General features: G+C 38.1%; 1 protein-coding gene across 2 annotated transcripts in view; it reads left to right on the top strand.

Annotated features, from left to right (window-relative positions):
- Window positions 1-17,746, top strand: part of LOC144021734 (fucolectin) — a 76,372-nt gene that overhangs the window by 5,100 nt on the left and 53,526 nt on the right. Inside the window, exon 1 of one of the 2 annotated variants that reach the window (XM_077525814.1) lies at window positions 12,698-12,821. The exons of the other annotated variant lie outside the window; for it this stretch is intronic. The gene's annotated coding sequence lies outside the window, so the exon portion shown is untranslated. Of the gene's footprint in view, window positions 1-12,697; window positions 12,822-17,746 lie in introns of those variants that run through there. 2 annotated transcript variants of the gene reach the window in all.

Below are 17,746 nucleotides of genomic sequence, written 5' to 3'. Positions count from 1 at the left end.
TTTTCCCCCATAATGCCACGGTGTGTTGATTTACACATGTGCAAGTGAAGAATTTATTATTTATTTTTTTGTAAATCATTTGGCCCACATACCAATTCATACGTGAATTAAGTAAGTAATGCCAATGTTCGCAAATTAAGTTTAAATATTGTTTATTTGTAATCTTTGATGATTTTTAAAATTATTATTATGTTTGACTTCCGTTTGACATTTGTACTTGCAAATATGTTTGAACGTATTTAAATGCGTATATGTTTAAACATTTTTGCAAATAATATGTTTGAAATACTTTCAAGTACGTTAATCATAGTGCTAACAGCTTAGCATTTTTTCCTATAATGCCATATTTGATGATATTGATGATTGCAAGTAAAATACAGTGTTTTATTTTTTTTTTAGCTTTTGGCCTTCAATGTACCAATGTACATAAATTAAGTAAATAAACGTAGTTTATTTGAAATCTTTGATTATTTATTATTATGCTTGTAGTGCATGACTTCCGTCTGGCATTTTTTCTTACAATGCCATGACGCATTTTAACATGCTTGCAAATACGTTAAAATTTACTTGCAAATACGTTTGAACGTACGTATATAAATACATATACATAAATACGGACATATAGTATTGACTCTAAATACATACAGTATTTACTGTAAAAAAAAATTTTTTTTTTCCTTTTTCTTTTTTTTAATTTTTTTTTTTTATTTTTTATTTTTTTCTATATATATTTTTTTTTAGTTAAAAAAACAAACAAAAAAACTGTAAATACGTTTGAATGCACTTGTAAATGCATTTGCATGTATTTGATAGTCAAAAATGTTTACTCCACAATGGCAGTCTGTACAATTCCAATCTGCTTTTAAGTCATCAGTTCTTTGCTTATTGGTGCTATTTAAACAATCGGACTTCCCAGGTTACAGAAAACAGAAAATACTGAATTACGATGGTGACATGCGATTACGTTTTAGAGTTTATCTGGAGGGGAAACTTTACTGCTGGATTTAGTGCTCGGTTGACATATTTGTTTGGGCATCGTGCGTGCGTGCGTGCGCGCGCGTCAACGTGCGATTGTGTGAGAGTGTGCATATGTCAGCAAAAATCTGTGTGTACACCAAACAGCCCCTATCCTTAAATCCAGGGTGAACTTGGATGTTCCTGTTTTCCAAGTCTTTCGACGCAGACTGACAGTAGTTATTTTTAACGGAGTCATCTCTCAGGCACTCAGCTCTCACGCTGATGTTTATCACGCATAAAGTCCCTTTGCTGCATGCAACTGCAGCACATGAAACCCTTCATGTGATCTGGCAAGTGAGGAAAGCCTCCATGTTGAAAACGATGTGATCTGTTGGTCAAACCGCAGTCTGTTGGTTTCCAAACACATCGAGCTGTTTGGAAACACTTTCATGTCACGCCCCCTCTTAAATAGCAGGAGAGGTTCAGGGCCATTTTTAAAGGGACATTCAGCTAACCTAGCGCCATCAAGTGGTGAACTAGTCATTCATTTAAAAAAAAAAAAAGACTGTTTATGTCTATAGAATGCAAAAACAAAGCGCATATATATATATATATATATATATATATATATATATATATATATATATATATATATATATATAATTGTAGGTCTACTCAATTCAACTTTATTTATAAAGCGCTTTAAGAACAGGCGTTGCTGTATACAAAGTGCTGTACGCTCCCGACTGTTTTACTGGATTTTGACAAATTTTGCAAGGCCCACAGAATATTGTGTTCTATTGCTATAAAAACACGGAACCTATCAAAAGAAAGATTAAAGTCTCTTCTTTCATCAGGAAAAAAAAAGTATGTTTCTATCTGTTTCTGTTTTGCAGTAATTAGCATTAGAAGAGAGCTAAGTTTCATCAGTTTTCACAAATCTATTTAAAATTGTAAGTAATTGAGCTTTTTTTTCTACATGGCCCTGGTTGATCTCCAGCTGGCCTGCTGTCCGTTTGTGTAATAACTACCATTTCTGCAACTGTTCTTTGCAGTTGAGAGGCTGCATCAAAGCCTTCTCTGCTCTAGCATAAAAAAAAAAAAAAAAACTTATAAATACGTCTTTGGGACACTTAAAACATAAAAAAAAAAGGTATTTACACGTTATTGGGAGCAAATGAGTTAAGAAAGGGCTTCTGTTATGACACTTGAATATATGTGTGTGTGTGTATTTAAATATATATATATATATATATATATATATATATATATATATATATATATGTATATGTATATATATATGGCGGCACGGTAGTCGAGTGGTTAGCACGTCCGCTTCCCAGTTCTGAGGTCTCCGGTTCGAGTCCAGGCTCGGATCTTCCTGGGTGGAGTTTGCATGTTCTCCCCGTGTCCGCGTGGGTCTTCTCCGGGTACTCCGGTCTCCTCCCACATTCCAAAGACATGCATGGCAGGTTAATTGGGCGCTCCGAATTGTCCCTAGGGTGTGCGTGTGAGTGTGGATGGTTGTTCGGCTCTGTGTGCCCTGCGATTGGTTGGCAACCAGTCCAGGGTGTCCCCCGCCTACTGCCCAGAGCCAGCTGAGATAGGCGCCAGCAGCCCCCGCGACCCTTGTGAGGAATAAGCGGTCAAGAAAATGGATGGATGGATGGATATATATATATATATATATATATATATATATATATATATATATATATATATATATACATGCACTGTATGTAAACTTTATATTTTATATACGTAAAACAATATTTTCACACACAAAAACAAGAAATGTAACTACTCAGCTTTCTGGCAATCTTGTCTCTTCAATGCTGCTTTCTTTTTCTCGGAACTCGTCTTCTTCTGTCTCATCATTTTGACTTTTCCCATCTCTGAAGAAGCAATTGAAAGATATTTGTTTTTTTTTACTTATTTTTTCCATGCCAGTGGGTTTCCTTTTTTATATATATACCGTATCCAAGCCGAAAGGTTTAAAACATCTTCCAGAACCTGGTGATCGTTAAAATATTATTTTTTGAATCCCTGTGACCAATGATTGACACAACCATTCTCAAATTTAATGATAAAAGAGCCTTCTATGCAATGATGTAAATGCAATAATACATACAAAAAATAAAATAAAATAAATAATCCATGTCGTGTTTGCAGCTTTGTGTTTGTCCACTGTCACTTCACACCACAAGTAACCATCGTGACGCTTCACCTTTTGGAAGGGCGAACTCTGACCTTCGTGGCAATGGCCCTTGACCCTAACAGGTCCTAATGGTGCAGTCGGGACTGCTGGTGACAGGAGACAGAAGGAAACGCGACTCGCATGTGAAGGCAGCCGCACATGTGCAGGGGCAGCGTGGCGAACGGAAGAAGCAGAGGGAGAGCTCAGCTTACGACAGGAAACTGCTGACACATGCAGATCGGGTCTCTTTTCAAATTTATGGACCGAGCAGACTCACAAGCTCGCAAGTGTGTTATTGATTTCGTTCCTTTTGAGGGATGTTGGACAAGCTTTGAGCATTTTTGTGTTGGACGTAGTATCTCACGAGTCAACTTATTTGATTTGACATGGGTTTTAGGCATTCAGTTATAATGTCAATGCAATCTGATTGCAATACCCACACAACACCGACAACTTTACAAAACATACTGTACAGCAGGGGTGTCCAAACTACGGCCCGGGGGCCATTTGCGGCCCGCCGTTCCATTTTTTAGTGGCCCGCCACATATGCTAAAAATGCCATTTGACTCAGTTCAAATAAAATAAAAACAAAAATGTTTGGAGATGGTCAAAGTAAGAAGGGAGGGTGTCGAAAAAGACAGGCGCTATTAAAGGTTTTTTTAGTTAACTAAAACTAACAGAAAAACTACAATTCAAAAAACAATTTCGTTAACGAAATAAAACAAAAACGAAGATGCTTTTTTTAAAAAAAAAAAGAAAACTAACTGAAACTACATTTTAGGTTTACAAAACTAAAATAAAACTATAATTACAGCAAAAATGTCCTTGGTTTTAGGCTTCAGTAATTAATTGAATGCATGAGACTTTGGGGATGATTTTAAATGTGATTTTTAGTAGATTTATTTGGATATAAACTGGAATAATGACATCGCACCCATTGTGTGTTTTTCAAATGATGTGCACGAGTAATACACATTTAAAAAAACAAACTAAAATAATATTGAAACTAACTAAAACTAAGCATTTATTAAAGAACTAAAACTAATAAAAAAAAATATATATACTAACAGAACCGCCCTGAAAAATAATTAAAACTAACTAAATTTAAAAAAACAAAACAACTCAAAACAAAATAAAAACTAAAATGAAAATTCCAAAACTCTAATAACCCTACTGCCATATTACAAATAAATTGTTTTCTATACTGTAGCATTTTTCTAAATATGCAAACGCACAAATAAATGATTTGTACAATTTTTAGGACTAAACACAATTTCTCTTCATAACATGACGTGGCCCTTGCGTCCTTCTCATTTTCTGTGTGTGGCCCTCAAATGAAAACGTTTGGACACGCCTGCTGTACAGGTACATCACAAACAACATGTACACCGGTTGCAAACGTGTGGTATTTATTGCCACGATAAAAATGAATTGAATCGGGTTCGTGGGTTCGCTCTACTTCCAAAGTAGCATGTCTGAATAATGTGCTTGTAAAACATACTTAGCTACCGTAATTACGTTTTTTGTGAAGGTTAAACTGGACACAAACTAATTTGTTCTGGCCAGTGGGAGCGTACCTCTCCTAAAAATAATGAGCTTCATAGTTCACCCTTTTACTAAACCTCCCCAGTAGGCCACAGATGGCCTTTCAAATACACAACTAATACATACAGAAATGCAACGGCTGGCATTATCAATGAACACAAGAGCATTCGTCGCTGCTTATTAGCAAGCGGACGAGTTCGCATGCGCGCACACGCACTCCAAAATCATATGCAGAGCAATACATAAGCACATTTGCATGCACAAACATGCGCCTTATTTTGCTCATGTGCCAAGTAAGCAATCTTTGTGGAGGTCGCCACTTCACACTCTGCACTGCAAAAGCGCCGGTCATCCCGTCCCACAATGCGAAGCCAGCAACAAATGATTGATTTTTTTTATTTTGTTTTTTCCATTTTACACATATTGTGTATGTGGAAAACATTTTAAATCTTTGAGTTCGTCTCGTAAAAAAAAAATGGGAGCAAAAACAAAAGTTTTGCACTGCGTTTATATTTTTAAGTGTATCATAGCAGGTGTGATTTATAGTCAAAAAAAATACAAATTAAATTCAATTATATGAATTTATTTTGTACTTTATATATACATGCTACTTTCATTATCCTTAGTTATACAAATATATTATTTGTATAGATATCTCCTCAACAAAAAGAGTGACAGTGGTGAAAGTAAATAAAACATTTTCATGTTCATGTAACTCTACAAGCACACTTTAACATATCTGCATGTGCACTGTAAAATATTTATAGGCTACATGCTAATACACAAAAAAACAAATCATGGTGGGTATTCTTCACGGCATTTGTTTGACAGCTAATTTTTCTTTTTGATGAAATGTTTTGTCTAATTTTGTCTAGTTTGATATTGCTTCCTACTTTGACCATAATCTGATGAGAAAGTTGTGGAAAGCTGATTGTGTTTTAGTCCGACTGTTTCCCGAATATATCATTCTCGATTGATATGCTAAAAAGACATTTGGGACTGGGATTTTAAAGGAAGCGATCCGCATGGGAGTTGTGGGCTCGTTGCTGCATAATCAGCTCCGCCATCAGTTAACTGATGTTCTGCATAATGGCGATGGGATTTCTGGGTCAGTATGCGTGCTGGCGTATGCGCATACGTGCGTGTGTGGCAATAGCGGCTTGTCCTTTTTATCTGCATGAAAACGTGTACGTCTGCACGTGTGTGCATGTTTGCAGTTTGCGCGTGGGTGCGTGTGTACGTCGGGGGCATTGACCTCTCTTGCCACAGGGAAAGACAAGTCACCATCTCATTAGGGAAGAGAAATTGAGAGTGAGATGGATCGACGGGAAACAGAGAAAAAAAATCAAGACGGTGAAAAATAAAAAGATGGCGAGCCCAGAGGCAGGTATAGAATGTATTCAGAGGTCAAAGGTCAGCCATCTATTACCAGAATGAGCAGGAAGGGCTTTGACGTCTTGAAGTTTTTTTTTTGTTTTTTTTTCCAAAGGCATGCACACATGCACACCTCAAAAAAGTTGAAGTCAGAATCCAGACTTGACTGTTTTTAATTGAGTAAGAGGCACTCAGTGGGAGTTTGATGTGAGGAAACTATGGAGACTCCAGTTGTGGGTTAGGCGTCATTACGAAGGCACAAAATCCATGTTTGTTTAACTCATTTGCTCCCAATAACGTGAAAATACGTTTTGTTTTTTTATGTTTTAAGTGTCCCAAAGACATATTTATACGTTTTTTTTGTTTTGTTTTGTTTTTTGTTATGCTAGAGCATACAGAAGGCTTTGATGCAGCCTCTCAGCTGCAAAGAACGGTTGCAGAAATGGTAGTTATTACACAAACGACCAGCAGGTGGCAGCAGAGCAAAGGAGATCAACCACAGCCATGTAGAACAAAAGCTCAATTACTTCCAATTTTAAATAGATTTGTGAAAACTGGTGAAACTTAGCTCTCTTCTAATGCTAATTGCTGCAAAACGGAAACAAACAGAAACATACTTTTTTTTCCTGATGAAAGAAGAGACTTTCATCTTTCTTTTGATAGGTTCCATGTTTTTATAGCAATTGAAAACAATATTCTGTGGGCCTTGCAAAATCAGTCCAAATCCAGTAAAACAGCAGGGAGCCAACGGGATTGCGAAATGTGAAAATGGCGGCGAGTGAATGAGTTAAGTGCAACAGTATGTGGTTAAATGCAGAAAGGTGTAAATGTTTGTGACAATGGCATTATTATGCTATAGTCGTGATTTGACTTTCTTAGTGTTAACTAACCTAAATTAAAAACTTCAAGTTGTGTTTTTTTTTTTCTTGTCTGACTTTGAGATCTCCACAAGAATGCAGAGAAGAAAAGGGGAGGGGCTTTAGAAACTTTGAAGTAAAAGGACATACGTTTTAGTTTTTGCTCACATCCCACTCAAACCATTGAAGTTCCGCACTTCAACAAAGGAAAACGGCATTAGAGTGAGAAGGATACACAGGTTTACTGATGCTATGCTGGAAAAATAATAAGGAGAAATTGCTCCAAAGACCAAAGTGACCACAAGAAAGGTCTGAAACCTCAACCAAGTCTCCCGTCTCATGATCACACAGCAGTGCGGTTGATCTTCCAGGAGGTTCTCATTCAATTATCCAAACTACTCCTGGAGAGCCCTAAACCAACACGTGACAAATAGATTTACAGTAATTCTCTTTGACTTTTTTTTTTTTCTAAGACTCGGATCTTGAAAAGTTTGGCCATCAAACTTGATCAAAAGTTTGATCTAAAATATTGTGGAAAATATGTACAAATATTTTCTGGAATACATTTATGTATGGGAATAGACAAGGTGGCTTGTCATCAGCTAACCTACACTTGTATGTGTTCTTGTTTATTTGTCTTTGAAAGATTGGGGCTTAATGCGGCTCATGCTGTGTCATTAAGATATCAGTGACGATAAGCCAAACAGGAAAACTGTAATCACAGCTGAGTTGAAAATGGATTTTGTCGCCCATAGTTAGGGGGGGGAGTTGTTTAAAAGTGACACCGAGGATGAAGATTTCATTGGATTGAGTGATTTGGAGTGAAACTGATAGTTTGGTAAACTTGTTAGCATGTTCTTTATGCTAGCGTTATATGAATAACTTGCAGTGATGGGAACATAATTCACCCACGGAACGTTGGGACGAAGGGAAGGGAGAGTTCCGGGTGGGAAGGTTTTGTTATGTGGAAAAGGGGAGTTAGCCTGTTAGCTTCTAGCTGAGTGGGGAGTTGCTGTTAAGACCTCAGAAGCTGATGTCAATAAAACGCCAGCCTTTGGCTCCGCCTCCGACTCCCGTCACTGCTCGCTACAAACTCTTCATATGTTACGTCGTTACTGACATTAGCAGGCATGTCAGTCATGTAACGTTGCCTGTTGTTCTCTCTTTTATTTTTATTTTAAATCGCCTTTCAAGATGACATGTATGTTTTTTGGTGTTGGATTTTACCAAATAAATTTCCCCCAAAAAATGCGACTTATACTCCAGTGCGACTTATATATGTTTTTTCCTTCTTAATTATGCTTTTTTTGGCTGGTTCGACTTATAATCCGGAGTGACGCATAATCCGAAAAATACGGTACTGTAGTATATTTAAAGTTAACCTGTCTAAGTTTAGTATTTGAGCATTGAGGGTAAAATAAATGAGGACGGGATGGATGTCGGCGAGACAAACTGTGATGGATAAAAATGGAAGCAGATTCAGGCAAGTGGGTGGAGTGTAACAGATCATTGGACCACGAAGCAGAAGCTGAAAAGGGGACACAAGAGAGTTGAAGAGACCACAACAGAAGCCCGCAGCTTATTAAGTCCTCCATTTCTTTACGGCGGTTGGCTGGCGGTTTCGGAGCCACAACTTCCCGCAGCACAGCTTCTTTCTTATCATCTCAGATAAACACGTGCTTATATTTGTGTGTTACGCTTAATGTGAGCGAAATACTTTGTGAACGTGCACACTTCAGTAAACTTGCATTATGAGGTTGAAAGGGTTTCGGTTCCAACTGGCCTTAGGTCCAGCTTAGGGCAGGGGTTGGGGGTCAAGCACTTTGTTGCGAAGGGGCCGAGGAATGCAGCATGCGCATGGCGCCTTTCTGTCCTTCACCCACTCGTACTCCTTCACCCGGTTTGAATCCAACCTTGGTTGCTCTGGCTTCGTGTCGTGACATCGTTTTATTCACACCAATAAAAAATGCCGCGTTTGCTGCCCACTTGCGTATCACATTGCAGCGTCTCTTGGACACGTCGCAGCGGCTCCATTTGCTGGAAATGAGTTTCTGATAGTTGCCAAACCACCATATGGCTCGTTCATGTACCATCCCAGTGGGTTGACGCTTTCTTATGAAGGTTTCATTCGGGTTTATGTCAGAGTGGCTCAAGCTCTTTTGCAACATACGCTGAATGTATGAAAAACGTTTATTTCACTTTTGGACCATTTTCATGATTCAACCAGTTAGTTATAACATTTCCACTTATGGGATTTATCTTAAGTTATTGTCTTTGAGCAACTGAATTATCAAATGTTGCCTTTAAACTCTCAATGTATGCTTCTCTGTAGGGGTGTTAAAAAAAAAATCGATTCGGCGATATATCGCGATACTACATCGCGCGATTCTCGAATCGATTCAATAATCGGCAGAATCGATTTTTTTTTTTTTTTATTATTATTTTTTTTTTAGGATTCACACCTTGAGCATGGAAGAATGTTATATGAACGGAACATTAAGCCTTAATATTTTATTTTAATGCTGTTCAAACATGAAACAGATTACAACCTCTATAAGACTGAAATTTCAGATCAATAAATAATACATTTTCATATCAATCTTACACTCTACAAGCTTACTGATTAGTATTTTCTAAATTTGAATGAAAAAAAATCGCAACAATCGACTTATAAATTCGTATCGGGATTAATCGGTATCGAATCGAATCGTGACCTGTGAATCGTGATACGAATCGAATCGTCAGGTACGAGGCAATTCACACCCCTACTTCTCTGTATTAATATCTAATATTGACATACACGCGACTATCTATCATTTTCCAACACATGGTGATTGAGAGGTACCAGAGGTGTTTGATTCTAAAACTTACCAAAACAAATAACAAACAAACAAACAAACCAACCAACCATCCATCCATCCTCTTCACCACTTATTCCTCACAAGGGTGCTGGAGCCTATTCTAGCCGGCTTAGTACACCCTGAACTGGTTGTTAGCCAATCGCAGGGCACACAGAGTCGAACTACCGTCCACATTCGAGACGAGACACCAAATTCTCCGCGTTAGTAACCGATGTGGGAAGTGATTCACTTACAGCCCATCAAACGTGACCGGCTTGCTCGTTTCCAATAAAGCGTCTCCTGTCATGTTTTTGTCAAGTCGGTCAAATCCATCGTCAATGGAACACGTTGGCCACCAAATCCGAATTTGTCAAGACAAGTTTCTGATGTTAGAACCGATGTAGTTATTTTTTTTTTTTTTTGCAAGCCAACTGGATGACTGTTCTTATAATGCAGCAAGGAGACGGCTCGTTGCAGGTGTGCCAATGATTTTTTTTCTTCCGTCGCTTTTGCCTCAAGGCATCAGCAGACAGAGTGAGTGTGCGTCCTTTGAAACTCAGCAAGCAAAGCTTCGTATTTGCTTTCAAGGTACATGTAGTCGAGAATAACTTGGAAGCTTTGTGGTCATACTTTTGTCGTGATTTTGTATACAATCTACTGTATACAAGGGATCAGTTCATTTTGTGGAATTTTTGCACAGTTCTCATGTGCTTGTGTTTCGGTCTCTTGAATGAAGTAGATTGGTGGCTCCCATTCAGCAGACTATAAACCTGACAGGTCCAAAGATTGATGAATGGCGCCTCGACCTCTCGATATATCAACTCATGTTTTTAATAGCACAATACAAATCGTGCCTCATCTTCTTTTCCCTTCTAAAATATGGGGAAGTTATTGTTTTTGTAACGCTGCCATTATCCTCTCTCCAATTTGGAGGATGTCATTGACAACAGTTGTGGATCATCCGTCTCATTCCCGATCAGATTGTGGAGACAGACGACAGGATTTGTGACAGCTTCCTGGTAATAATAATAATAGCTGTTACATTGTACAACAGCAGCATTGTTGCAAGGCAATACTAATTTTATTGTTACACTTTTTATCTTTAAAAAAAAAAAAAAAAAAAGTGCATTAAGGCAATGTATATTTCTACACATCATCGTTGTCCAATAAAAAACTAAACAAAAAAATAAAGTACCATATTTTCCGGACAGTTAATTTATGGATTTTTAGGTGCAAGAGTTTTCACCCCTCCTGGGTTGTACATGAATTAAGTTCTCTTAATTTAACGGGTGTCCTCTTTCAAATCAAATCAAATCAAATCAAATCAAATCTGGGCACCGTCTTCAGTCTATATCGCATTTTACAACATGGCTTAGTCCAAAGTGGCTTATGTCCAAAATATTTTACTTTTTTTTTAATTAATTGGGTGCAGTTTATATTCAATTGTGCTTTATAGTCCAGAATGTCCGTTAATTAAAATGTTTTAAATATAATGTCACAACATTGGTACTCGTAATGCACAAAATTTGTTGTGTATTCATTGTAGTAGTTATTGCAATATTTTGACTTCTGTATTTATTCTTCTTATATTCTACTTATTCTTATTTTCTTTTTACTGCTTTGCTGGAACAAGTGAAAGCAGGTTAATAGGTTAATAAAGTATTGGAACTATTCTGTCTCATCCTTCAAACCATCTTGAAACAGTGTTTCAAGGTGGCGGTGGTGGTGCGGGGGGGAAACCATATGGGATATGAAGTGGAAGGTATAATATACTTATTTTCTGTGAAGCTTCATTTAAAGTGGATATGATTTGCGACTTTGCACTGGACAGTTAAAAAAAAAAGACCAGGTGGCTCTTTACTTTCCGTTGTCTGATTTATGACCCGGAAACTGTAGGCAGGTCTGTTCGGGTCACATGCCTAGATAATTGTTATTCATTTTTTACATATATAAGTACAGGAATTACATTTGACATTATTTCCTTAATAAGGTTAACTTTCGATTTGCTGATGTTGGAATTTTTGCTTTGAAAACATAACGCCAGCCTATAATTCAGGGTCCCATCAAAAATTGCCACCTGAAATGATTTTCCATTAAGGCATGAACTGATCAAAATTGGCATTTATAAGGGTCATTAACATAACAAAGTACAGTCATTGGTGGGAAAGTGGTGTATCCTGCTGTCCTTTGTGTAGATGTTGTGGGTTCCGTTCAAATGCTGCACCAGTGGAAGCTGTAATCATCACAAAGTAGGGATAGACCGATTATCGGCCGGGCCGATTATCGGTGCCGATATTTGGCAGTTTGACAAATATCGGTATCGGCCTTTTGACTAATCTGAAGGCCAATAAAGCGGGTATTTTTGAACACATTCTGACAATTTGTTCACCTTCTGCAAAAATCTTTTGAAACTTTTTATGAATCCTGATGAAAACCCCAAATTTGCTACGTTTGCGTTCATTTTTTTGCACAGTGAAATACAGGAACTTTTCATTTATGGATCTATTTCAATTTCCACTTTATAAATAAGGATGCTGACACTGGGAATTCCCTACATGTTTTATTTTTAAGAATTCAAAAAAAGTAAAAAAAAAAAAAAAAAAAAAAGAAATGTTGAAACTCCCTGCAATTTTTTTTAAATATAATTTTTAAACAAAGTTGCCAATATCGTTTAAAATTGAAAAGGAAAAGTACTTTTTAATTTTTACACTAATATTTTCTCTTCTACAGCAAATAAATATCGGCTTGAAATATCGGTTATCGTTCTCCTTGACTACTAATAATCGGTATCAGTATCGGCCTTGAAAAAGCCATATCGGTCTATCACTATCACAAAGGTAAATTAGAATTGGAAGTGACCATTTGATCAGAAGTACATCACTGTGGTGATTTTTCCCGCTATTGTTCATTTGTTCTCCTCGACAGTGTTTTTGGGGCCGACAGGGATGTGGCTGCTTCCAGCCTGGTGGATGTAAAAGTGACCCTGGAGATTTTGCATGGGCGCACAACACGGCTGAAGACGGACTTGGGTCAGTGCACCTGTTCTTGCAGGTATGGATGGTCTTCAAAAACACATGGCGATCTCTTCTCAACTCGGAGCTGTAATGCACACGCATCATTTGGGAGTCTTGTGATGCGACAGCCACATTTCCCTGCGTTGATCATTCTTGAGAAGTGCTCTCCTTTCCAAGCACGCTAAATCCACATTTGTTTGAAATGTTCATCGTGCAATTTAAATGAGATACGTATGTGCATTTTCTGGACTTTTTCCACATCTCCTGTTGGACTTGTTGGCGCTCACTCGGTTTCTTGACAAGGTCTTCATGTTGTCTTTTGATCAGGATTTATGGTACTGATGACACCCCAATGTTGCGGACTCAGTGGTGAAGCTTTTGGCCCCGTGTTTGTCGACACATGATTCTTGCCTGGCTTTGGAGGCTTTGGCCAAGTCCAGATGAAAAGGACAAACGCGCACGAGCTGCCTTCTAAAACGGGGCTCAACAGTAAACAACGCATGAAGTCACTTTGCTGGTTGGTCCTATGGAGGCATCTCGACTATCTTGCCTGCAGCAAATGTCATCCAGATCTTTCTTTGGGTCAGGTGACCGCTTTGGAAAGCTCTTCGGGCTGTGGCAACCTGACGTTAGTCCTGGTGTAGATATTCTAAGTGACGGGCCATTTTTGTGTTTGGCTCAGAGGCAAGCAATTATGGGATGTCTTTTACTGTAGGCCTACATTCTTTTTGTGCTTCTATTTGGGTAGGCAACAGCAATGTTGGTGACATGATGGTCCCGACCCTTCAGGCTCTATTTTCACAGACGGGCGCACATGCGCTTGGTTTCAAAACGGGTGCATCTTCGTTTTTGTGCCGGGCCAGGTCTAGTTCACCATGTTTTACAATTTGGCAGATTGAAGGCATTTTCTGTTACACAAATCAGGCACACCTGACAATTTTGTGACAGAGATTAGACTTTCGACCAGGCGAAACCGGGTCTAAGTTGTGGCGCAGGTGGCCTAGTGTGGTTTTGGTGAATTTGACCCAGGGGCAGTCAGACAGATTCTACATTAGTGCAAGCTAGACTTGTGCTGGGCATGAAAATCGGGCTTTTGATATAGTTTATAAAGAATGATGACTTGTTAACTTGTGCATTATGAACGCTACGTCACTTTACATCCGCTATTTTGTGGTGTAAATTTGTAAATCTTATCATCTGTGTATTTGTGACATATCTGTATGTGTACGATTTCCTGAGTGTGTTGCTTAATATGGCATGTGATCACGATTAAAGGGTCATTGGAGTTATTTTTGCACACGGAATGTGCATCTGTCTTTTATGTAGATATCAGACGCACAACACGATAAGCCTGCCCGACAGTTTTGAGCATGCACTGGTGTGACTGCGTGTTCCTCGTATGTAGGTCGCCAATATGTTCCCGATGAGGTCTCGTCCTCTGGAGGACTCTGTAGATACGGGGAACCTAAATTAGACTCTATTATCAGTGTATATGTGTGTAAGTATGAGAAGGACGGCTCGAGAACATTGTCAGGTAAAAGCCTTGAAGGCGTGTATAGGTTCGCTTAATGATGTTTGTGTGTGTGTTTTTGCTACATTATGGGGCCCATATTCCCGGTTTAACTATCATTGTGAGTAGGGCTGCACAATATATCGAAAAAATATCGATATCGCGATATTGGTACTTGCAATATGCATATCGCAAAGGCATGCAATAAATTTTATATTGGATTTTATGCTTTTCATATGAATTTGACCAGCCAGATGCTAAATGAAATATGCATCGCCATTCAATAGTTGAACATTATCAAGACATAATTACAATTAATTAACTAAGAGTACATTAAGGTTGCTTATTTTTCCACATGAATTTTTTTTTTCTTTCATTAGGTAATAAAAATGAAATTTCCTTAGGTACATGTTAAATAGGGGTGTTAAAAAAAATCGATTCGGCGATATATCGCGATACTACATCGCGCGATTCTCGAATCGATTCAATAAAAAAAAATCGATTTTTTTTTTTTTTATTTTTTTTATTTTTTTTTTAAGAGCTCAGAATTGTTCATTCGGTAGTCTTACCGATTCAACGTCTTATCATCATTGCCTTTTTTTTTTTTTTTTTTTTTTGTGTGTGAATCGATTTTTAAACTTCCACTAACTATGGCCAGCAGATGGCAGCATTTTAGCTCTTTTCAATGGGCTGCTGGTATATGAAATTATAATGTAAAATGATGAAATCTGATGACGTTTTAAAGTTTAAATTAAAGTTGATTCTTTGTTTGCAGTTACCAACATGTTTATTAACTCATTCACTCGCCGCCATTTTCACATTTGGCAATCCCGTTCGCTCCCGACTGTTTTACTGGATTTTGACTGATTTTGTAAGACCCACAGAATATTGTGTTCTGCTATCAAAGCAATGGAATCTATCAAAAGAAAGATTAAAGTCTCTTCTTTCATCAGGAAAAAAAAAAAGTATGTTTCTATCTGTTTCCGTTTTGCAGCAAATAGCATTAGAAGAGAGCTAAGTTTCATCAGTTTTCACAAATCGATTTAAAATTGTAAGTAATTGAGCTTTTTTTCTACATGGCCCTGGTTGATCTCCTTTGCTCTGCTGCCACCCGCTGGCCGTTTGTGTAATAACTACCATTTCTGCAATCGTTCTTTGCAGTTGAGAGGCTGCATCAAAGCCTTCTGTATGCTCTAGAATAAAAAAAACGTATAAATACGTCTTTGGGACACGTAAAACGTAAAAAAAAAATCGCATTTACACGCTATGTTCTCCCGCAAATGAGTTAAAAGGTAGTAACGGTGATCGGTTCTTGTGTTGTTTTGGCTCATCTTCGCTTGTCTTTCAACATGAACGGCGGAGGCGTGGCCTGATTCAGTAGTCAAGCGCACCCTCCAATGTCAGTTGCTTAAAATTGTTCGCCTACCAGTTGTTGCAAAGCCAGCTCCTTCTTTCTTAACTTTTAAAATACTACATTTATCTCCCGCCATCCTTTTCTGCATCAAGGGCAAAGATAATGAGGTTTCTTTTCTGCATATCAAATGATATGACCTGCGTCGTTTGCCTAATAAAAAATGAGTCTTTCTGAATAGAGCCCCGACTTTAAAGACCATTTGCTTAAACATGACGCGTAATCCGTTCATTTCCTGATCTCCATATTTACAGACCACCGACCGTCTGGAAGTCACGGGGACAATAACTGCACGCAGCCGATCTGTCAAAGCCATTTCAAATTTTTGCCAGAGCTCAGCCAAAAAAAAAAAAAAAAAAAAAAAAGATATTGAAGCCAAGAGCGAGATGAATGGGAATGAGAATGTCTACCTTTTGAAAAGCTTCATTCTTTGACCAAATCATATGCTGTCACTGTAAGCTTTCGAAGGGCTGCACTTTTCATCAAAGCTCTTGATGGTTACCTTTCACAGTACTGACGAACGCGCCCTCAAAAAAGCCGGCCTCCCTCTTTTCCCCCCTTCCACTCCCAAATCCCTTTCTTCTTGCCTCCAATGTTGACGAGCCCCTCTTCCCTCCCCAAATCCTTCCGTACCCCTTGTACTTAATCCCTCCGCCCACCCACCTACTTCCCTCCTCAATCAAACCCCAACACGCACACGCTCCATCTATGCGACTTCAGTACTGTCAAAGTAGATGAAACAATTCAAATTCATCACAGTCATAACGTGCAATGCTAACAATCCGCCGCTTCTCTTCCCTACGTGGCAACGGGTTGATGTTACCGGCCCTAGTTTTTTTTTTTTTTTTTTTTTTTTTTTTTTTTACATTTATTTGCATATTTGTTCCGCTTTTGTTCCTTTTGATGAATTATTTACAGAAGAGCGAAATGACAGCAGAGATCACCGATGATTGCGTTCGCGGGCGGATGCGAGTCCTTCTCCTCTTTGTAATTATTCCCAATTTTATTTTATTTTTTCTCCCTGATTTTCAATCAATTTTTTTTTTACCCTTACCCCCTTTCGCGTTCCCTCGCGGCAGCAGTCGAGAAAGCAGATGAAAACGTTTTTTTTTTAGCATCGCAGGTGGAACCTTTTTCACTGTTTGTGGTAATGTCGCTTCCTTTTGTTGTTGTAATGATTGCAGAGCAGTAAAAAAAAAAAAAAAAGAAGGGAGGGAAGGAAAGAGTAGCGATCAAATACTGCAAAGTGTAGCTGATCAATCATCCACGCTTCATACTGATGTTTTGTGTGTTTTATTCTCCAAACAGTTTTTAGACACACAGTCACAAAACTAAAAGGACAAAATGAAAATTAGCTCAATAATTGCGATAAAGTACAAAATGTAATAAATACAAATAAATGCTGTTACAAAAGTCAAATGTACAACTCGTTACAAAACATCTAGCAACATTTACATTCCTATTGTAGACACAATAATGGCAAATGCTGTCAGTATTAACCAAATATGAAATTAAAGCTCTTTTATGAAATGAAGACAAAATCCTTTTGTAGTGCAAACCTTTTGTTTACAGCTGATACAGCATGTGATAATGTCTCAATTGCTAAGCTTGCATTTCCTATCTTAACTCATTCACTCGCCGCCATTTTCACATTTCGCAATCCCGTTGGCTCCCGGCTGTTTTACTGGATTTTGACTGATTTTGCAAGGCCCACAGAATATTGTGTTCAATTGCTATAAAAGCAAAAGAAAGATTAAAGTCTCTTCTTTCATCAGGAAAAAAAAAGTATATTTCTACCTGTTTCCGTCTTGCAGCAATTAGCATTAGAAGAGAGCTAAGTTTCATCAGTTTTCACAAATCTATTTAAAATTGTAAGTAATTGAGCTTTTTTTCTAGATGGCCCTGGTTGATCTGCTTTGCTCTGCTGCCACCTGCTGGCCATTTGTGTAATAACTACCATTTCTGCAACCGTTCTTTGCAGTTGAGAGGCTGCATCAAAGCCTTCCGTATGCTGTAGCATAAAAAAAAATAAAATAAAAAA

The sequence above is a fragment of the Festucalex cinctus genome, chromosome 7 (assembly GCF_051991245.1).
Source record: "Festucalex cinctus isolate MCC-2025b chromosome 7, RoL_Fcin_1.0, whole genome shotgun sequence".
NCBI classification, from domain to species: domain Eukaryota; kingdom Metazoa; phylum Chordata; class Actinopteri; order Syngnathiformes; family Syngnathidae; genus Festucalex; species Festucalex cinctus.
Note: the sequence above shows the minus strand (reverse complement) of the source record. Positions and strands in the feature narration are given on the sequence as shown.